At 34.9% G+C, this 19,211-nt stretch overlaps 1 protein-coding gene across 10 annotated transcripts in view; it reads left to right on the top strand.

Moving 5' to 3' along the window:
• BNC2 (basonuclin zinc finger protein 2) overlaps positions 1-19,211 on the top strand; it is a 530,176-nt gene that overhangs the window by 265,744 nt on the left and 245,221 nt on the right. The gene's annotated exons all lie outside the window — the stretch shown is intronic.

The raw sequence follows: 19,211 nt of genomic DNA, 5'->3' as shown, positions 1-19,211 counted from the left end.
GTATTTGGCCAAGCAAGGACCTGGCGTCAGAATCTAAGTGTAATTACTTTTAGGCAGAAAGTACACTGGATCAGAAGTCGGAACACCTGAACTGGTAATCTGTTTTGTTTTTCTACATACACTACCTTGTGTGTCCTTGTGCAAGTAATTTCATGCCTTAAAACATCAGTTTCATTATCTGTGAAATGATGGATTGTACCTGGTGATCTCTTAACATTTTTCCTGCTTCAAAATGCTATGAATCAGAGTCTTTCAAAGTCATGAAATGCTTAACCATGGATCAAGTTATAGAGACTGGAATTAAGAGATTTGGACATTGATAACCTGGAAGACAATTATTCAAAAAATAACATCAAGACGGTTAAAGTTTCTTGATGATCTTAGAGACACAGGTTTTCTAGAATTAGTGACCAGCAAATGCTGTTTTGCTTTTTAAGATGTAAATTTTGAATAGAACAACTTTCTTAACAAAATAATAATTGGTTCTATTTAATCTAAATAAATTAAATTAAATTTATATGAAGAGAATCACACATTATTGAAAAATAAAGCAAGACCGAAACATTATAGCACACCTAAAGCATACTCTGTCAATCTAAATTGAGGGAATCTCTCTCCTCTCCCCTATCCTCATTGTCTGGAAACATTCTTTTTTACACCATTACAAGACCTAAGTCTATATGTAATATGGATCAGCTAATAGAGTAATCTTAGCACTAGTAGACACAGTCTTTCCATCAGAAAGATGATTTTCAAAACTTTGTTTATATAATCTTTTGATCTATGTTGCATTTTGAGATTTAGCTTTTCCTTTACCATTCTGATTTTAAGCTATTGCTAGAAGAAGAGTTATGATAATAATGTTGCCTTGGTTATTGTAGATTAGAAGGAAAGAAAACAAAAAAAGGACTTTACATTACAAAAAACAAAAAACAAAAAACATACTTTTATAATGACTAGCACTTATGTTTTCAATTTTTCTAAGTTTATCAAGTCTCAATAATAATCATACACACTGCTAGCAAATTCTAACTGAGAAGACCAAAGCATACTTTTTTCTTTATACATGTATTATGTATGATATTGATAATTGATGGTATTTTTTCCCTCAAATGAATGTGAAAGAATGTTCAGCAAAGTGGTCCTTTTCAACTTTGGCTACATGTTTTTCAAGACAGACAATAATGCTCTTCTGTAGTATCTATGCATATTTATGCTTTTATCTAATCTGGGGCTTTTTTAAGGGGTTACTTTTCTTATAAGTAGTGAATTCAAGTTAAAGCGCTGGTGAGTGTGAATGATTCAGGCTGTAGAATAAGCTTCCCTGGAGTTCTTTAAAAACATACCTAGAATTTCTTTTGTGATGGCTTAAGGCCTGTCTCAGGAAAAGAGAACAGATCAGATGAACTCTTGGGATCCCTTCTAGCTGGAGGATTATATAATTAAGAATCACTTCTAGCTTTTTGCTTCTGGCAAGTGACTTGCCTTTTCCTTTCTTCTGCTTACTCTGTAACTCAACTTTCCATAGCTAAAAAACTGGGGGAATGTAACAGTGCTTTTTTTGGTCAGAGTACTTACTTAGGGTTTTCTGCATGAAACTACAATTTGTGTGCCTTGCAGACAGATTATAACTGTAATAAAGTTACTCTCTTCATAGGTTTCCTATTCTCCTTTTATGATAATAGTTGATGAAATTGAGGGGGACTCTACCCCTCAGTGAGCAATGAACAAATATGATACTTAAATATCCTGGTTAATTTCCTACATAGCTCAGGTTGGATAATGTTCAGTATTTCTGTATCTTATTCAGTCTCCATCACCCCAGATTTTCTTCTTAGTTTTTGTAGTATAAAATATAAAATGGCTAGTTTCTAGTCTCATGGCCTAGTATGTCTGCAAAGGTGTGTGTGAGTTAGACCCCTTTTAATCATTCATATAATGATTGGTGGCTCCCTGTTGTTAAACCACATTTATTGATCCATCATCGTTGAAGTCCATGGCTGAAGAAACTGGTACTGTCAGGCATTGATTGACTGGGAAGGAAGCGTAGAGCTATTCTAACTCACTTTTATTTTCATCAGCAACAGTTACAGTAGAGAGTTGTGCAAGACCTGTGATGAAGCATCACTTATCCTGTATTAAGAGGTGTCTGATTTGACTTAAATTGCTGGGATAACTCAAACTGCTGCATTTAAAATATTTAGAACAGAAGAAACTGTCCAAAACCTTCTTATCCAACTTGGCTAATGGTTTAGGCACTGAAAAATAAATTTAGAGGAGGGGAAAAGAACAGACTGAATGTGAAATACTTCCAAAGCAAATAAAGCCCCATGATATATGTTAACATTTTATTGAGGAGATATTTCTGCACAAATTATGCTGGCAGACAAAACAATTATGTTTTTGTGTAAGTTAGGTTGGTTCATGACTGTACAAATAATTGTATCCAAGTCATAATTAATAGCTGTCTGTTTGGTTCTATTTCTGCATTTATTGCAAATTTAGAGTTTTTTTTTTTTTGTTTTTGTTTTTGTTTTTTAAGCAATCTAGGCACAAGTAATAGAGATAAGGGCACAAGTGAAATTTGATAAAGATCCTAATTGAAAGTGTCATTTCATCTAGAACAGCACATACATTTTGTTATGTGAGATGGGCAATATTTGTTATTGTGGATCCTTTCAACTATCATGCCTGTTTTTGCATACATTTCCATACTCTTTAACCAAAGGAAACAAGACTTTGAGTGAAAGTCCATTAATAGAGTGAAACCCCAAAAGAAAAAAAAGACAAAACCTCCAATTTTTAGTGACATTTTACCTATGCCTCAGAGCCTATATCTTTGCTAGCACTCTCTGAATGTTTTATTTTTGTTATAATTACAGTATCTTGCCTGACTTTGTCCCTCTGATCCTTTGTTAAAACCCAGATCACTATGTGCAGACTGTGCTTGTAGGTGAGATTTATTGAGTGACAAGTAGCTGTAGGGGTAGTACGCAGGCCTCTGTACCTGAGTAAAGTATTAGACATCACAAAGCTTTGGGGGGTGGGGGTAGGAAGGGGTGGATGAAAGGGGGGGGAAGGAGAAAAAGGAAGAGCAGGAACACTGCAGCTCCTGGATACAGATCAGACAAGAGGTTCTGCCACAAATCACCTAGAAACATGTCAGACGCTGCATGTTTGTTGTTTTACACTGAGGGCACAGCCGTAGTCCAAAAGTATTGATTCTTTTCTTTGTACAGAGACAGAAACTGTCAGCTCTAGCAGGCTGACCTTGGTATGGCTCAGACAACTATTCCCCACCCTGCCTACCAGATGAACCCCACAGGAAAAGTCCAGGCAAGATATGCCAATGTCCGTTTCACATAAACAGAGAGAAACCGATGTCTTCCGAAGCAGCCCCTTCTATTTCCAAAACATTTTCCCCTCCTTGGCCCTCCAGAGGGTCTAGGGTAGCAGTTCTGCACTGTGCTCCATGTGACAGAGATTTGGAGGTTGTTGTTCTCATTTTCTGTCTCTCTCTGTCCATCCTTCTCTCTGTGTCCATCTCTCTCTTTCTCTGTTTCTCCTCAACATGCTTTAAAAAAAAAAAAAAGTCTTCAAATTTTCTTTAATTGTATGTAAACCTGAAGGGCTGGAGATGATAGTAGGGAGAAGAGATGCATAAACAATAAATGTAAATTAACAAAGGAGAATTATCCTTCTGAAAATGAAAATACTTGACATTTGATAATATGATGATTCGGATTCCCCTCCTTTTCTTTTTGTTTTAGTGCTCTGATAAAGGGGAGGGGAAAAAAAAAACTGGCTTTCCACAAGATCTTTTAGAAACAGTTTTAACCCGGAATAGAATTATGACTGTATTTTAATAAAATATAACCTAGGTTTCTTTGTACAAATGAAAACTGTTTCTAACTGATATTTGGAAAATCTTAAATTATTTTGTTGCATTTTACAAGAACTTTAAATTTTTTCTTAATTTAAAATAATTTTTATGTTTTCAATTTGGTTTGCATGATTGCACCCATTTTCTTTTGTCCTTTGTCAGTTTTGAATGCAGCAGACTTTGAAACAATTCAAAAAAACAGGGCAACAATAAGCTCTCATCTTAGGTGAAGCTGATCCTCTGTTGGGTGTGAGTGACTCAGGAATGTTTTGCTCTAGTAAAATAAAACATATTGTAGTTCACTCCTTGCTGAAGTATTGTATTTTATTTTGATTAACAATAATAAGGAGAATGTCTTGCTCTTTTATTTCTGGAATGTTGTCATATGAGCTTTGTGCACAAGATAGAGAAGTCTACAAGAACCTTTTTTTTCTTGCCAAAAATCATAAAATGGCACAAACTAATTCAAAAGAAAATTGGTAATGTTACTTATCGATATTATATAAAAGATTTCTTTCTTACTTTTTAAAACTAAGGTTTTCTGCTGCCTATTCCTCTTCTCAATTGTTCCAGGTTGTTTTTTTTTTTTTTTTTTCCTTTAGAAGAAGACTATCTTTTCTTATGTGTGATTGGTCATCCATCTGCCTGGCTGTTAGTTCTTTGTAATGCTTCTACCAAAATGAAGATTTGTTTTTTATTAAACATTTTGTACAAGATAAGAAAAAAAGTTCTAGGAAAATGCAAACTGTCTTTACTTGTTTGTATGTATATACACCCCCTTCAGTTTTAAAAAAAAAATACTATCTTATCCAAATCTAATTTTGTCCACATTTATGGTGTTTAATTTGTAAAGGTATGGGTAGCTGATAGTAAAATTCCAATGGATCAAGTTCATTTCTGTCTAGTAACCAGGTGGTTTTTTTTTTTTTTTAAATAAGATGAGATATCACCTTATGTTTATGTTTTTAACTCAGCAGGAAAATTTTTCAACAAGTGGTAGTTTGTGAAATGAAGAAGGGCCAAATAAAACATTCCTATCTTTCAGGCTGATTCTAGATGTCTTTTATTCCCTCCTATTGTCTCTTATCTCTCCACTAACATCCTTACCCCCAAATAAACTTAAATTTGGAAGCAAGATCAACTGAATAATACTTTCTGAAAAATCCAAACCATTTAGAAAATATGATAGAGACGTGATAGAAAATAGATTGGGAAGAGTGTAGAGAGTGGTAAGTGTAAGTCACAAACATTGTTTGGGGGGTTAAGGGGGATCTGGATCAGAAAATTAAAGAAGAAATACATGAAAAATGCTTGGTATTTTTTTTTTAACTCCATACTTTTTTTTTTTAAATTCTATGCTAATCTTATATCTTTTCCCTGTGTATGTTATATGCCTTTGATTTACTACAGAAATTACATTACGTTTGAAAGTGTCAGTTGAGTTATCCTTTGCCTTGTTAGTATCGTGTTTGATTTCTTGGACAGAGACATAAATCACTATCTAATATGCAGGTCTTTTGAAAATGCACCCAAGGTTTATTGCCAGTAACAGACTAGTGGCCTTATGTGGACTTTCCATGAATAAAACAGATTGATGAGCCATTTTATAGCATCGCAAGCTGTATTATAAATACATCACCCTTTTTCAGTAATTTAACGTGAAGAACAACCTAATGAGCTCCTGGCCATGATCGGCCCAGAGAGCTTGGGATTCTGTTGAGCTGAGAATAGGACAAGTGACTGGTGGAGGATAAGAAATTCAAGCCCTGTAATGTTTTCCCCAGTTCAGTGACAAAAATCTTTGTAACATGAATCATTTGAAACAACAGTAAAGTGCAGGCAGCATTTAGAGTCTGTCAGAGTAATAAAGTGAAATGTAAATAAATTGGATCGGATTTTACTTCTGACTGGTGATATGGCAAGGTGTTTGACTCTTGTAGTCAACTCCTCTCCAGCCTGCCCCTTTTCTCCTTCCCCTTCCTCCCATTTCTTGAAATCATCAAGGAAACAGACAAATTGCCTTGAAAAACATGAATTTGGCATTTTCTTCACTTGACTGCGAATGATCTAGTTAATATGGATCTAATACCTTGAGGTTTTCTGTTGAAAAATGTTTCTTCCCTAGGAACTTTGTTTCTATCATAGTTTTTGCTTTTGCAGAGCTTTAAGCACTTTGCTTTTAGTATCTAATTAATCCTTATAGTCTTTTGTGAAGTGGGAAGATGAGTGGGGAGTGAGGATAAATAGCTGTATAAATAGCTTTTTTTCTTTATCTTGCCAAAGAAGAAACTGAGACAGAAAGATGATCCTCGCTTTCCTTGCCCCTAATAAGTAAATAAGAAGATTTTTTTTTAAAAAAGGAGGGAAATTGATGAATTAAATGAGCTTTAAAAATGAAGAAATCTCAGACAAAATTTCTTTATACATTATAGATCTGAACCTTTGAAGAAAAAAATCCTCTTCCTATGTAGACCCATAACTTTGTGATTTATATAGTGGATTTTGAGCACTCAGTGCTTCAAAAGGTAGAATTACCTTTCTTCATAGATCCTCTCTAAAGCATTTTGAATCTGGAGGTTTTAGATGATTTCTCCATTTTCAGAATGTAGTTAATTACAGTATATATTCTGCATAATACTGCTGTTTTTGTATTTCCAATTGAAGAAGTCTTAGACATTTTTAGAAACCATGCTATAGTCTAAAATAGCAACAGTTATTGCTATAAATAGCTGAGCATTTAGTGCATTGTAAAGAATTCAAATTTGCTTTTAAAAAATAATAATACTTTTCTATTATACTGGCAGCCAGGCAGTTTTGGCAAACCTGAATGTTTACTCCAGACATGAAATGCCTTGAGTGTACAGGGGAAAAGTGAAAAACTGAAAAGGTTTTAATTAGTCTTTACAGAATTGGTAAGAATGGAATATTTTACAAGTAAGCTGTAAATATATCAGTGATAGCCGTAACCTGTGGGGGCTCAATCCTGGCAGCACTCACACATTATGCATCTCAGATTTTTGTGCAATTTAAATGGAATGATCCCCTTTATACCCTCTGTTCCTTATTAAAAATGGTTGACAAGTCAAATCCCATTTTAAAATAAATCCACAGACAATCAATTTTGTTTTGAGTTTTAAAGAGCTTCCTTGTCTTGTGAATGGCAATATGCATTTTACATTCTATCTTCATTTCTACAGTACTTGTGAAAATAGAAGGTACTTTCAACATTACATCCTTTTCTCTTCCTTTCTTCCTTCTTGCCTCCTATACTATTTTTTTTTTTAACCCAAACTATCTGCTTTATGGTAATCGATTAACTTATGACTACAGTTCTAGGACTTAACTTGGATTTTTAAAATTCAAAGATGGAAAAAAAATTCCTATGGGAAAAGCTGTTCAGTGATACTGTGTCCCTCGTTTTTCCTATTTTTCCTGCAATCATACATAGACTTTTTTGAAATGGTATTCTTAAGTATATTATTGAAAAGATTTACCCATATCTGTAAATAGTTATTTAGATGGTGTTTTATGGTATTTCCTGAAAGTGTATAACTTTTAAGTGGACCTTGATATTTTTATTGTAAGCTGGACCAAGACTTGCATACCTAACAGTTATGGTGCCATGCCATCGTGTCAAAAAACTTAGAATTTATCATAACTCTGTCAAACAAAATAGGTCTGTACTAACATCATTCCTCAAAGAAATCAAACCTAGGATCATAGATTCAGAACTGGAAAGAGCTTTGAGATCATGTAGTTCAAACATCTAATTTTTCAGATGATGAAATTGAGATCCAGAGAAATGAAATAACTTATGCAGAGTCTCACAGCTGGCAAATAAACAGACCTGAATGCAGATCCTCTGCTCCAAATAAAGCCTTCTTGCTTTCTAAATGCAGAAATTTTGGGTGACTGATAAACTTAGAAATCCGTTAGCAATGCAGATGAAAACAACTATCCAGGATGTTGTGACTTTCTTAAGGTCATATAATATAGATTTATTTAATTACACCTCACATAATGATTGGAGTTCAAAGAATCATTAGAAGCTTATACTGTGAATGCTAAAATACCTCAATTCAATTCAAAGGCAAAAAAGTTCCTTTGTTCCATTCCCACTATTAGCCAACATGAGGCACTAATTTAACTTCCTACTTTAATGGTCCTTTTCTAAGACATTATAATATTAGGGCTATTTGTAGGGCTATACAATACTATGTATATGTTTGTGAATAAAATACAACAGGTCCTTCTTCCTAGATTTTATGGAATCATATATAAAAAAAGCTTGAAGGTCTAAAAGTCATCTGATTTTATCCCATCATTTTCAAGTTTAGTGAACTGAATCCTAAAGATTTTACATTCAAATCATCAGGGACAGAGCCAGGGTTTTAATCCAATTCTTCTTGTTTGTTGTTCTCTTTGATATACCATACTCCACTTCTTATTTGGGTTTAATTGTATACATTTCTGTCTATTAACTTCATCTTCTAATCTTGAGACTCTGAAATAGTCTTGTGAATGCTGAATCCTTCCTGGAGCATCTCACAGTGGTATCTGCAAGACGCCACAGAGAAAATCCTTTTTAATACTTAATAAGAAGGCTGGCAAATAGTGGGTAGGGAGGAATGATGGTGATGGTAAGTTATCTGTGAGTCTAAGAAAATGATAATAACATATTTCTTTACTGTCTTTTATATTTTAGCACATGAACCCCATATCAGCTTTTAGATCTGAGAAGGACATCATCTGTCTGTAAGCTTAGCACAGGGAAGGCACATGTAAATTCTACATAAATTCTGAAATTCAGACATTAATGGCTGTAATCAGTAGGTTGATCTTTCAGTAGTGTACAAGAAGCTGAGAACACTCTGGTGCCATGGCTTCTATGTGTGTGGGCATGTGTGCAGTTGTATGTATATGTACATGTATATTTTTCATCTTTCATGGAGGAAGATGCTTTCTTAGCACAGAGAGAAGACAAATCCCTGGGGAAGTCTGGATCTTATGGGGCATTTTGCCAATTTATTATCTGCCCTTGTATAAATTGTCACCTTTAGAGAGCATCATTGTGCTGGAAACTGAATAAAGGGATTGGGAACAGGGATCACTTTTTAAGTAAGTTGGATTAATTATGCTATTTGCAAAATTATCTAATATAGAATTGGTCCTTAAGACATTTATAAACATTTATATAATCTTCTTTCTAGTATGATATGCATGCCAGACCTGATAGGTATTAACTATAACAAGATGTGGGATCATCATTGCAAATAGTCAAAATAATGGAAGGAAATAGGCTATGACATGCCTCCCTAATTTAATACTTGTTTGTCCACATGATCCTGTGACTCTTTACTGCATTGCCTATTATTCTGATACTATACTGAAGCCCTTGTTATGTTTGTGTATAATTATAGTGACATATTCATTTAACTATTGCCTTGATTTTTTTGGCCATTAATAATATCATATGAAGTTAAGGCACAGTCTCCTAGGAGCATTTTAGGCAAGGTAGGTGTTAAACTTTCCCTCACTTATTATCTGCACATGTTTATTTTGGCACAGTGTATACAACTAGTTATTGTTTTGTCTGTTTATTTGTTTGATTTTAGATGATAAGTATTGGAGACAGAAATTATATATGTAATTTGTTGCTTATATTAGACCCTTTCTATTAAAAGTGCCTTTGGGAGCCATGTGTTGGAATCATTTTAAAATGAAGTTCTTTTTAGTATTCAGTGCTTGTATGTATATGTTGTCCTTTTTATCTGAAGAAGACTATGAACTCTCAACAGTTGAATGACCGATTTGAGCCAATTTTCTAGAATGGAAATGGATTTCATAGGATCCATCTATACTCTTTTTTTCTGCCCTATTGAACTTGGGATCTGGCTAATAAGCATAATGTTTTACTAACCAAGTTGGCCAGTTAAACTTCTTGGAGTAGGTGTAAGTAAGGTAGATATGCTGTAATTGAATCTTGTGTTCTAGCAAAGAAGTTTTTAAAGAGATCCAGTGAGATAATGAATGCTGGGAATATAAGTAGTTGGATTATCAAACTTTGATAGCAACCAATTTATTCTCCTCTGATAATTTCAAGTCTAAGGAACTACCATTTTGTTTATACCCTGAACAAGAAGACTAGGTAGTCTTATTAATAATCTTATTAAATGTTAGTCATCTTTAGATACACTTGGACTTTTACATGCCAAGACAAAAATTACTGACAGTGCACATCATTCTATTTCCCTCTCCTCCCCACTTCCAGTAGTTGTATTTTTCTCATTCCTATCTCCACCAATTTTTTTCAATCATTTTTTTTTTCCTGTAGCTATGCAACTGACAAAAGCCTTATTCTGACATAAACCTCCCCCTGAGGATGTTATTCTTCCTATGTGCTCTTCTTTTCTTCCTACCATCCCTCTCCTGCCACATACTCTACACATTTTATGTATAGATTTGGCAGCTGATACCATGCCTGTCCTTGTTATGTAACCCACCACTTACCCATTTTTTGGCAAAGGTGACCTGAAACAACAAGTTGCAACAAAAGCCTTGACTTAATTGGAACATGTGCTATGCTGAAGTGCTCAACAAAGAAGGACTGATAGACATCAGGTAAACATAACATATGTAGATGTTTGCCTGAGAAATATGAGCCCATATGAGAACTGTAGTCAACAACCAAGTTGCATTTAAGGAAAAACCATGGCCATCCTCCTTCTTCTTTCTTCCCCACTGTCTCATTGTATTGTTCCCTACTCCCATCACATGTAATACTTAAAACCTGCTCCTTCATGTCTACTCATGGGTGGGCACTATCTGTTAAGCAAAGGAGGGAAATAAAAGTGCAATTCCTTTTAGAATTTGTAGCTACCAAGAGCTTGGATGCTGCAACTAAAGATACTTTATAACGATCATTTTCTTATGGCAATCCGTGGTTCTTCTGGTAGTATGCCCATTGTCCCCTGGGTCAGAAGTGGAATTTAGTCAGGTATGTACGTGATTGTTGGGAAACTGTTCTGGTTGAGTTTATTAGAAAAATAGTTTGAATGTAGAATCTAGAATTTAAATGCCATAGAATATGTCATTCTTGGGTGATATTGATGGCATCTTTGAAAAGTTCACTGTAATTTTTAGGATTTAGAACTGAATTGATTTTAGAAATCGCTTAGTCCATTTCCCTTATTTTACATAAGAAAAAACTGAGATCTGGGGGGTGGGAGGTAGTATGGTTCAGAGACCCAGGATTGAAAGGAACCTTACAGTTAATATGGTCTAACCACCTCTTCTTTATAGATGAATAAACTGAAGTACTGAGAATTAAAGCGATGTATCTAAGGTTACGCAGGTAAATTATAAAATTAGGGTACTTTTTGATTTCAGATTTAGGACATTTCCAATATTCCAAGCTGATTGAACCAGATAGTTTACATTCTTATGAAACATACTCAGACATTCTAGAATTCAGCTGTAACTTAGTGGGGTATTCTGTAACCTCATTCAAACCACTGAGTGTTGTCATCCCCCATTACCTGTCTTCCCTGGCTTCCTTCAAGTTCTGAGGAACATCTACTTTCTAGAGAAACCTTTTTCAGTTCTCAATTCTAGTGCCTTTCTTCTATTGATTATTTCTTATTTATCCTATATCTGGCTTGTTTGTACATAGTTATTAACATGTTTTTTAATCCCATTAGATTGTGCTCCTTGAGGGCAAGGATTATGTTTTGTTTTTCTTTGTCTTACCTGTGTTTAGCATAGTGCCTGGCATGTAACTTAACAAATGCTTAATATCATACTTTCTAAGCTATAGACTAGCATCTTTTGTTGGTGTGGGGACTGAAACAGGGTACAAGAACAACATTGAGTCACTAGCCATCCTGACAACTACTCTCTAGAACTCTGATGGCACTGCTAAAGAAAGCATGGAACTTGTCAGAAGTGGGGAAGTTGTTATGGGAATTATTCAAGATTTCTCAACTTTGCTAAATATTGAGTCAATAAAGACACCACTAACAAATTTGGAAATACCTCATATACTTTGAGAGTTTTCTTAACTGGGATTCTAGTTCAGGTGTAATTGATACCTCCATAATCCTGAATCTGAGATCCCACAAATCGCCTTACCTCTAAGGTATCTTTTTGCTTTAGGACTCCAAGGCATAATTTTCCCTAAGGCCTAAATATCCTGATCTGAAAAATGAAGGAAATTGGCTAAGTGATTTTTGATTCAGCATAAGTCTTAAGCATTATATGATGAATTAAAAAAAAAAAAAAAAAAACTATTCCCTATCACCATGAACTAATTCTATGGCTTATTTAGGTAATTTAGTTTGAGAAATTTTTGTAGCTCAATGGCTTCATAAGATTGACTTATAACATCTTGAGGGAGATATACATACTATATATATATATATATGTGTGTGTGTGTGGGTGGGTGGGTGGGTGGGTTGGTGTATATACACATATACATATACATATGCTAAAATGCTAGGAGATTGAATTGTCCCTACACAGATGCTTTTGTGACAGACCCTCATCCTGGGCGGGTTGGGGGGGAGCCTAATATAATAAGTATAGGAAAATGATATTAGGTTTCATAAATCTACAATTTAGTTAGTAAAATTTTCAAATATTTACCTGAAAAAGTGTCAAAATGGGATTAAAATTGTATTTTTCAGCCTTGATTCTTTTCATTTAAGGGTCTCAGAGCACTCTACAAACATTATCTTGTTAATTTTCACAAGAGCCAGGTGAGGTATGGAAGTAGCAAGTACTGTCTTGCCCATTTTGCAGAGGAAGAATGTGAAACAAGGAGAATTCATTGACTTTCCCACAGTAACACAGAGTTCAGAGTCAGCTCTGTGCCCACTTTCTCTTCCCCCCCCCTGTGCTAGACTGTAGTTCAAGATAAAATTATGGGGAAAATATTAATGATTTTTTTCCACCTGTGAATCATAAATAGATGATTCTAAATGTCCTGGATTTAATTAAGAATTTGCCCAAGAGAATATTGGCACAGCAATTGCTTATAATCCTCTATTCTTATAATAGTTCAGTTCAACAGTAGTTTCTCCAAAATTTTTCTAATTTACATTTCTGCAAGTTTTAAAAAAAGAAAACAATAATAATAATTAAAAAACTGAAATAAACCACAAACTGATTTCCAATAACTCCCCCAAACCCCCCCAAATCCATCCTCTTTTGGAAATGATTTCCCCTTTTCACTTTCCTAAATTTTATTACCTAATATTTGATAGGCACCCTTTATTTATTGTCACATTTCTGTTTCTTCATTTGGTTCTTATATATTTGCTGTTCCCCTGTTCACATTTTATGGTAGTCTTTGCACGTTTCCTTTCATCTATGTCAATATTGTTTTGAAGAATAATGTCTTTACACACATGTGCAATTTTTTTGGGGGGGGAGCTAGTTTTGAGGTTACATAGCTAGAAAATGTTAAGTGTCTGAATTCAGATTTGAATTCAAGTCCTCATGAGTCCACAGCTGCTGCTCTATCCACTGCACCACCTACTGCCTGCTTCCCTCCTTGTGCAATAAAAAAAAAAAAAAAAGTTTGGGGGCAGCTAGGTGGAGCAATGGATAGAATCTTGGCCCTTAAGTCAGGAGGACCTGAATTCAGATGTGGTTTCAGATACTTAACTCTTCTTATCTGTGTGACCCTGGGCAAGTTACTTAACCCCTATTGACTCAGCAAAACAAATGAACAAAGAAAGAAAGGAAGAAGTTTGTTTCATAGAAATTTCTGGAAATTCATATTCTTTTAAAAATAATAGCTTTTCATTTTAAAAATATATGCAAAGATAGTTTTCAGCATTCATCTTTGCAAAACTTTGTATCCAAATTTTTCTCCCTCCCTTCTCCCACTCCCTTCCCTAGACAGCAAATAATCCAATATGTTAAACATGTGCAATTCTTCTATACATATTTCCACATTTATCATGCTGCATAAGAAAAATCAGATAAAAAAAATAAGAAAACAAAAACAAGTAAACAATAACAAAAAAGATGAAAATAGTTTGTTGTGATATATTTATTGTAATATACTTTCAGTTCCCACACTCTTCCTTGTGGATGCAGATGGCTCTCTCCATAGAAAGTATTAGAATTGGCCTGAATCACCTCATTGCTGAAAAGAGCCATCTCCATTAGAAGTGATCACTGTATAATCTTGTTGCTGTGTACCATGTTTTCTTGGTTCTACTCAATTCACTCAGCATAAGTTCATGTAAGTCTCTCTAGGCCTTTCTGAAATCATCCTGTTGCTTATTTTTTCTAGAACAATAATATTCCATAACATTCATATAACATAACTTATTCAACTATTCTCCAACTGATGAGCATCCACTCAGTTTCCAGTTTCTTGCCACTATTAAAAAGGCTGCTACAAACATTTTTGCACATGTGGATCCTTTTCTCTTTTTTATGATCTCTTTGGGATGCAGGTCCAGTAATGACACTGCTGAATCAAAAGGTATGCATAATTTGATGGCCCTTTGGGCATAGTTCCAAATTGCTTTCCAGAATGGTTGAATCAATTCACAACTCCATAAACAATGTATTAGTGTCTCAGTTTTCCCACATCCCATCCAAAACTTATCATTATCTTTTCCTGTTATTTTAGCCAATCTGAGAGGTGAGAGGTAGTGTTACTCAGAGTTGCCTTAATTTTTATTTGTCTGATCAATAATGATTTAGAACATCTTTTCATATGACTAGGAATGGTTTTTATTTTTTCATCTGAAAATTGTCTCCTCGTGTCCTTTGATCATTTATCAATTGACAAATGGTTTTTATAAATTTGAGTCAGTTTTCTATATATTTTAGAAATGAGGCCTTTTTCAGAACCCTTGGATGTAAATATCCCCTCCCCCACCCAGATTTCTGCTTCCCTTCTAATTTTGTCTGCAGGGTTTTGTTGTTCAAAATCTTTTAAATTTAATATAACCAAAATCATCCATTTTGCACTTCATAATGTTCTCTAGTTCTTTGTTCATAATTTCCTTCCTTCTCCACAGTTCTGATAGATAGACTTTCCTTTGTTCTCCTAATTTGCTTATAATATCATTCTTTATGTCTAAATCATGAATCCATTTCGAGCTTATCTTGGTATAGGTGGAGATTCATAGTCTTTTTTTTTAATTATAGCTTTTTTATTTATAAGATATATGCATGAGTAATTTTACAGCACTGACAATTGCCAAACCTTTAGTTCCAATTTTTCCCCTCCTTCTGCCCCACTCCCCTCCCCCAGATGGCAGGTTGACCAATACATGTTACATATGTTAAAGTATAAATTAAAAACAATATATGTATACATGTCCAAATGGTATTTTGCTGTACAAAAATAATCAGACTTTAAAATAGTGTACAATTAGCCTGTAAAGGAATTAAAAATGCAGTTGGACAAAAATAGAGGGATTGGGAATTCTGTGTAGTGGTTCATAGTCATCTCCCAGAATTCTTTCGCTGGGTGTAGCTGGTTCAGTTCATTACTGCTCTATTGGAACTGATTTGGTTCATCTCATTGTTGGAGAAGGCCACGTCCATCAGAATTGATCATCATATAGTATTGTTGTTGAAGTATACAACGATCTCCTGATCCTGCTCATTTCACTCAGCATCAGTTCATGTAAGTCTCATCAGGCCTTTCTGAAATCATCCTGCTGGTCATTTCTTACAGAACAATAATATTCCATAAAATTCATATGCCACAATTTATTCAGCCATTCTCCAATTGATGGGCATCCACTCAGTTTCCAGTTTCTGGCCACTTCAAAGAGGGCTGCCACAAACATTCTTGCACATACGAGTCTCTTTCCCTTCTTTAAGATCTTTTTGGGATATAAGCCCAGTAGTAGCACTGCTGGATCAAAGGGTATGTACAGTTTGATAACTTTTTGAGCATAGTTCCAAATCATTCTTCAGAATGGCTGGATGTATTCACAATTCCACCAACAATGTATCAATGTCCCAGTTTTCCCACATCCCCTCCAACATTCTGCATTATCTGTCCCTGTCATTCTAGCCAATCTGACAGGTGTGTAGTGGTGACATTCATATTCTTAAAGAACATTTAGCAAGGGTATGAATATAAATATTTGGGGGATTTTAAAGTTTGTTTTTTATTCATATGTATGAGCATTTCATATACTTTGAAAGATTTCATTAAATTTTACCTGGATGCACATAGCTATTTGAGGTTATCATTTTTGAGCATATAATTCCTTCTACACGCTAATACATACTAAGTTGGTGCCTTTGGGCTTGAAGAGTATTATAACATGAATACTTAAGATTTTTAAAAATTGTTCTTTTTATTGCTCTTAAAATCTTAGGAAAGGAAAATACTTTAAGGCTTCTTAAATGTAAGATAGCTATACTTGAAATTTATAGGCAGATAACTTCTTGTGGTCAAAGCTATAACAGCTTCTGAGAGTTTATGTCAGAAAAATTTCCACAGGACAGCTCCTTAGAAAGTATTGAGTCAATCAGAAAAAAATGTATTTTCATAATAATGCTTATTTTCCTAAAATTTTTTACTACTGTACTTACTATCCAGAAGGAATACCATGAAGCAGAATTTGAGGGTAAGAAAATGAAATATGACATGGTCCTTGCCCTTGATTGAAGTTGAGAAAATACAACAAAGAATATAAAAAGATCATAAACTGAGAGCTGCAAGAAACTTTAGAGATATCTAGTTCAACCCCTTTATTTTACAGATTAGGAACCTGATGTTCAAAAAGGGATTAGGAAGTGGGTCATAGTAAGAGAATAAGCAATTATTTGGCATTCATTCTTTACCAAGCACTGTGATAAGTGCTTTTTTTTTTTTTTTTAAACAAACATTTTCTCTTTCAATTCTTATAACAAGCCTGCAAAGTAGGTGCTATTATTATTTCCATTTTACAGTTGAGGAAACAGAGGCAAATAGATTTGTCTAGGATCAATTTCTGAGTCCTCAGAATCATACTCAATGTCTGAGTCCCAATTTCAGTTAGGGCTTTATCCACTGAACTTCCATCTGCCTCAAGAGGTTAAATGACTTATTTATGATCACATGAGATGTAAAAAGAGTTGGGAATGTGGGTCATTTAATTACAAGAGAAGTTTCAGTAAAGTAAGAATTTATAGGAAAATTTAGATCAGGGCTCCCCCCCCCCCCCTTGAGGCTGGGGTTAAGTGACTTGCCCAGGGTCACACAGCTAGGAAGTGTTAAGTGTCTGAGACCAGATTTGAATTCATGTCCTCCTGAATTCAAGGCTGGTGCTCTATCCACTGTGCCACCTAGCTGCCCCTGGGCTTCTTAAACTTTTTCCACTCATGACCTTTTTTTACCCCAGAAATTTGTGTGTGACCCTGGCTATTATATCAGTACATAAAATAGGTATATAAATTATACATTTACTGATAATCTATCATAATTTTGTAACAATCCTCCCTACCCACATTCATTTCATCTGGTATTTAGATGTTTGCCTGTCTTACTTTTTAATTTGATTAATATTGAAAATGCATTGAATAATAGTAATAATTCTCAAATGTTATTTTCCATTTTATAGCTAAAAAACCTCTTAAAGAGGTTCAAATGAATTCCCCAAATCACAAAACTGATAATTTTAGAAGATGGGATCCAAACTCAGGTTTTTTGATTTCTGACCAATAATCTTTTTACTATAATTTCTTAAGTGAGGCAAGGTGGTTTTGGAGGCATTTAGGAATTCTCATATTTGCTAAGGCCTGCGCTGATAAAAACTTCCATATGGACCAGGAAGCCACCCACATTTTGAGAATCTCCTTAAATGGGACTTGATTAAGGTCTATCTGAAGCCTGTAAGAGTCTGAGTTCTGACGTTACCCTGTACCCCTGCATATAGATTAAAGGGACTATGAAGGATTTGCCAGATCCTGAGCTACAAGGGGGGGGGGGAAGGCAATAGTAAAAACAGAGAACCAAGATCCAGTTTTCTAGAAATTACCATCCTAATCTGGCATCACTGTCTCAACCCAAAATCATAATGTGAGGTCAGTTCTCTTGGCTGTTTTCTCTCTCAGGCATCTAGGTGTAACCTTAAGAGGTCATTTTACCTCCTAGTTCTGTTGCTTATGAGCCCTTTTATCAGGTATGTTCTCCTCAATAGCAAATGCCGATTATATATTCCTGTGATTATTTAATCTATGCCTATCATTTGGCTTTTAGGAAGGGGTGTTTATTGAGAATGTATAACAAAAATCAAAGCACAATGTTCTTCCCCATCTTACACGTTACCCCCTGGATAGAGTGGGCTCAAACTTAAAAGTGTTTGCTACAAATAATTTCCCTCATGTGATGTGATGATTGTGATTTTTCTGATAGACTAGTTGCTCCCTTGCATGCATGATACTATATTTTTATTGCTAAGTTGATTCATTCCTGGGCTGGATGAAGAACATCATTCTTCATGAGTTGCTTCTCTGGTAAACACTCTTACTGACTTTAGTTATTGAACCTCTAATGATGCCTTCCAATTTTCAAAGTTCATATGTTTGTAATCCAATACATTACTATTTCTGATCTTTATTCATGGTAAGATGAAGAAGAAAAACAGTAGTGACAGAAGTAACAAAGGTGCCAAGCATTCCCAGCCATGTGGCAGCCTGGTGGTGTGATTGGGTCCAAGATTTTTGCCCGTCCCTGAAGGTCCACAGCAGTTCTTGCCTTGCATGGCACTACAGGGAGTAGTATGGAAGATGGAAGGGATGGAAGAAGAGAGATAGATAGAATTTGTTTCTTGAAGCCTTTTTATGTGCCTTTAGTTCTTGCTCAGAAGCTTGTAAAAAGACCTTTTGTACTTATGCAATAAATTAACAGGAGATAGTACTTGCACATGATTTGTAGAAAGGTAAAGAAAAGGCAAGATGGTCATTATTATCAAATATGTCAGAATGACTGTTAGGGGGCCAGAACTCTGTACTTGAAACAAGGATTCTTATAAGGTGCTAAGTCAGTGGAATTGATAAGCCAATGGTTATCCAGTTTAACATGGTGCTTAATAGTTCTCTAGTTCAGTATGATTGATTTAATCTTATAACAAATAATGGTTCCCTAGTGATATAATGATTGGTTTATACTCAGAATACTGTAAATCTCCTAATATAATAGAGCATATAAACTGGGACAAACTCAGCCAAGGCGGATTCAGAGACAGATTCATTCCATCATCCACCTTTGTGGTAGCTGGAAGCCCAAGCACAAGCCCTCGGACTCAGTGAGATTCATTCCATCTCACACCACCCTGGTGGCTGGCCTGTCCTGAAACCA

Source organism: Sminthopsis crassicaudata, chromosome 1 (assembly GCF_048593235.1).
Source record: "Sminthopsis crassicaudata isolate SCR6 chromosome 1, ASM4859323v1, whole genome shotgun sequence".
Lineage (NCBI taxonomy): Eukaryota > Metazoa > Chordata > Mammalia > Dasyuromorphia > Dasyuridae > Sminthopsis > Sminthopsis crassicaudata.
The sequence above is the reverse complement of the archived record's forward strand: the minus strand, read 5'-3'. Positions and strand labels throughout refer to the sequence as shown.